Below are 4669 nucleotides of genomic sequence, written 5' to 3' on the forward strand. Positions count from 1 at the left end.
TGATGCATTCTTTTAATAACTTTGTTATTAAAGGCCTGAGTATTGCTTGTAATTACTAGTTACATTGTAGTTTTCCCACTCAGATATTCATATATATATTAATGATTTAGTGACCAACACAAAAATAATTGAATTATCTCGTATGTATGGAAATTAATTAATGCATAGTAAGTTTTTTATTTGTTGTAATGAGTAAAAGAACATCAGAATTTTTACACGGTGACATATATGGAGAGTGGTTTTTATTATTAGTCTATGCATAGGAGTTGAAGAAAAACAAATGTAAGAAAAACAAGGAGAATAGAATCTGAAGTGCCAATATTGGAATGTCAAAAATCGTGTAAACAAACCAAATATAGTACAAATATACCACTACACACACAGATGTATCCTTATTTCTTCTCCTTTCTCTCTGCCTTTGTTTGCCTCTATGTCTGTATAAGTTAAACAGACTTGTACAGACATCTTTTATATATATTCTGTATAAAAGAGAAATGCTGATGAGATGCAGGGCCAGACATGGGAGAGTTGTAATATAACAGTGTATTGTTGCTCTCTTTCAAGCAAACTAATAAAAGTAGTATATGTATTTTTTGAGAGACAGAGAGAGAGAGCGAAAGAAAGAGAGAGAGAGAGAGAAAGAGAGAGACAGAGCGAGACAGAGAGAGAGAGAGATGTTTTTAATTTCTGTAAATAAGTTTTTAAGTTATGCAAATTCATTGCAATGATACAATTGTCTTTGTGGATTTAAAAAATGAGGATATGTCGCCATTTTTAGCATTTCCAGTTACCCGAAATCTATGAATAAACCTAGATTTCATGAGAGAAAACATAATTTTAGGCATCCTTGGTCTATTTATCTCCTATTTTGATCATGAATATAATTTCTCTATCTGTGATTTTCAGCACCAGTGAAAAATAGCCCACTGATTGCCAGGCTCATTATCATTGTAATAGTTGCGGTTAGGCTATGAAAATCAGTCATTTTTCAAATAGAAAAGAAAGGTCGAAGAGGTAAAGATGAGGAGCAGACTGAAGAGGTGGTGGAGGAGCTCCTGTTTCTGTGTGCAGAAAATGATTCTGAATGTGGCATGCTGCTTTTTGAAGGAGCCCAGGTTGTGCTCCTTCAGTCTTCCAGTAAGCCAGGGATATAACACAGAAACCAGTTTGCATAACTAAAAGATAAAACTAAATTTCTTTTGAGAATTTTAAATACATTTTGACATTGTTTACAAAGTCATGGAACAAATTATGACGGACACCTGCATGACCATGACTTATTTTAAAAAGATGTGAAATTTTAAGTTGTTTAAATTATTAATAAAATTGAAGAAAATGTTATTTTAATCAGGTTTTAATCATGCAAGCATGGTATCCGTATAGCCTAAATTCAATATACTTATAAGGATTTCCAGAATTCTTCAGATTTCTGCATCGGATTTATCCTGAATCCTGCTACTTTTAATACAAAAGCAGACAGTCAAAAAGAGACTGCACAGCTTAAACTTATGGGGGTGGTGTGCAAGATATGTTCTCAAAGGAAAAACAATTTGAAGTTTATCAGAAAGAGCATTCAACATGTGGAATAATGTTCTGTGGACCCAATAAAACTGAATTCTTTGAACACCAGGATTTTAATATTTGGTGTTAAGGAAATGCATGACACAAGGAGCTGGAAATGTCATAGTCTGGGGAATGTATTTTGTGTGTGCTTACCTTTAGCTAAATCATTTATTTCCCAGACATAAAGAAAAAAAGAATTGAACATTTAATGGGATGTCCTAATTTTTCTCCGGATGCCTGAAACTGAATATACTGTATCGACTTATTCCAAGCTACTACAGAACCTTTAAAATAGCACTCACTTCTTAGACTTTGGTGTTTCAAAATCAAAGCCAATATATAGAGAGAAATGATTTACAAGCAAGTTTAGAAACCAACTAAGGTTGCAAAGTGAGACTTCAATTGTGAGGTACAGAGAGTAACTATAAAGTAATAACTGATGTGTGACCTAACCACAATGAGGGATGATCAAAATGCATCGTATTGTGGAAGAGGTTTTGAAGAAGAATAGAAGAACTCTTAGCTGAAGGCCAAACCCCCTTTCCAATAAAATATTGTGGAAAAAGAACTGCTCTGTGGATCTTGAGATTCATAGGGACGACAGCGTTCTCTCTTTTAGGCAATGAAAGTATCAGTGGCTGATTGCCAAAGAAGCTTTGGAAGATGAGTATCCAGTTGCAGCAGAGATGTAGAGCTGGTGTGCAAATTTGGACCAGGGCAGGTGAAAGCACCAATCACTGTTAGCTAGGGGGCTTCGGGTTCCTACTCAGTTTGTCCATTGGTCTGAAGATGGAAACTGATGCAAGCGTAGCCTTACCGCTGAGAGCGGAAAATAATACTTCGGGGAGCTCTGTCAGAGACAAAGGGAAACAGTCATCCAGGAAGATGTAATGAATGAGGTTTGAGGTTTCTGTGGCAGAAAGGAACTTCTGCACCAAAGGAGAAGAAAGACATAATGACAAAACTTTTTTTTTTAGGAAGAGTCATCAGAAAAAACAGTGGTAGTGGTTCAGCTCACCTTTGGATAGCAAGACAAACTGGTTGGACACATAACAAACTGATCCAGAACACACTCGGTTCTCTACGGAGAGCTTGCTAAATTATATCCTCAATATTGTGGTTGAGTCTCCAGCGGTACATGATGATGGTTTGGCTGTTCCATGTCAGAAGAGGAAAAAGAGAGAGAGAGACTAGAGTGTGATGATCTGAGAAGGAAAGTTTTGTTGCAGTTACATTTGGGGAAATCTATCACTGAAGAGATTAACATGGCAGTTTCTTTAAGCAAGCAGGGTTTTTCTTTTTACCACATGTATGGATTTACTGAAACTGGGCACAAATTGGATGGAGCTGGAAGCAATTTGATCATGGGCTAGAAGATGTAGTGAAGGAAGGGATATCAGAATAATTTAACTTTACAGTTTTTTCCCCTTCTAAATAGCAGGCTAAGGGTGAACATTAATCATTGCACACCAAAGGAAAAAATAATCTGAATGAGCTGGAGAGTTGAACTTAGATTAGTATCTGGAGAACGTCAATACTGTGGGAACAGGCTGTGGATTCTAGGCTGCCTGAGATTATGGACACAATAGGTGGTGATGATTGAGCTCACTGGTCTGGCCTTCATACCCACCTGATTCCACCTGCCTTAATTCCACTTTCCCTCTCAGTGAGCCTGAGCTCACTGGCCTGGAGAACAGGACAGTGAGTTAATGTGGTGAGACCAGAAATGGATGGCAAGGGGTACTCCAATCACGAAGGCAAATAAGGAATACATGAAACTAATGCAATGTTGATATCGACCGCAATCAGGATAAGAGACAAATGTAAATCTAAACAGATTTCACACACACAAAAAAAACAGACACAAAGCCTAAACCCCAGCGCAGGTTGAGTTACCAACATATCATTGACCATCATTAATAGTTTTATGCAAGAAAGCTTGATGAGGATAATTGGTCTCAGGTGAGTCTGATGCTCAGCAGGAGCAGCTCCACCCTCACAGCAAGAAAGCACAACGGGAACGGAAGAGAACGAAGAGACAAGACACAAACAAAACATAACAACCACTCGAGCATCATGACAATGTTTCATTATCAATTAAATAAATTTAAAAAATAGGGATCAATTGATATTCATCAGAGTGTTGCACATCTCATTTAAAGCCATGATCAATTAGTTTGAATATTATTGATTGTTTTTGTTTTTTTATTCCAGTAACCAATTCACTTTGTGAAACACAACATATAGCATATTTGCACACAGATTTATGTTTTCAAGCCATTACTTCAATAAATTATGATTCTTTTCCAATTACTGCTAATGAAAACGCAACATTTAAAATTAGAATACTACATTCGAGCAATAAAAAAACAGCTTAGTACAGAAATGTAGGCCTTATGCAAGTTTAATACCTGATTAAAATTTATTTCAAAAGGTACTTTTAATTTGAGAAACACATATTCTGATTTTTAATTATGACTGTAAAATGATATAAAGCAGTATTTTTAAATGAACAATGGTGGAAGAGAATGTAGCTACCTTTTCAGTATATTTCTTTGTAAGAATCTGTTACTACCTTAACCCTCTTTTTCAAAATATGCTGTCTAATGTGGAGCATTTATAATTGCAATTTTTAAATATGCAAACAGGGGTTCAAGTACTGCCAAAAAGTTATTTTAAAAATAGAAATCTACATTTTGACACACCGTAAGATCAAAACAAATCAAAGACAAGACACCAAAAGGGGAGCTTGTTGGTTGTAACTCATCATACATTGATGTTTATCAACAATATTTGAAAAGGGAATTTTTTTTTAAACGTTAATCAATTATGTTTTCTATTTTACATAATGTGAAAGTATACAATTTTTTTTTATTTTTATTTTTTTTTTTTTTTAAATCTTTTTAAATTTAATCATACATGATTTTAAAAGAGCTAAATAAATAGGTCAAAATAAGCCTAAAAAGTAAGAGGTCAAAATGATACGATGCTGTGCGTAGCTTTTAGCTTATTAGCTTCTTTGGGTTGTGATAAGGTGGCTAACCACCCTACATGCCCGCAGTGTCGGCCGCTGTAGCAGCGCCCTGACTCAAGTCCACTTTAACAG

At 35.5% G+C, this 4669-nt stretch overlaps 1 long non-coding RNA gene across 1 annotated transcript; it reads right to left on the minus strand.

Annotated features, from left to right (window-relative positions):
• Nucleotides 1-1197: 1197 nt before the first annotated feature.
• LOC106958030 (uncharacterized) lies at nucleotides 1198-2763 on the minus strand. Its single transcript, XR_001427077.1, has 2 exons — nucleotides 2582-2763; nucleotides 1198-2413 (listed from the first exon to the last, which is right to left on the minus strand). It is a non-coding gene; the product is annotated as an uncharacterized LOC106958030 (long non-coding RNA).
• Nucleotides 2764-4669: the final 1906 nt, after the last annotated feature.

This window comes from Poecilia latipinna, unplaced genomic scaffold (genome assembly GCF_001443285.1).
Source record: "Poecilia latipinna isolate Pla-1442-1.1 unplaced genomic scaffold, P_latipinna-1.0 Scaffold957, whole genome shotgun sequence".
NCBI classification, from domain to species: domain Eukaryota; kingdom Metazoa; phylum Chordata; class Actinopteri; order Cyprinodontiformes; family Poeciliidae; genus Poecilia; species Poecilia latipinna.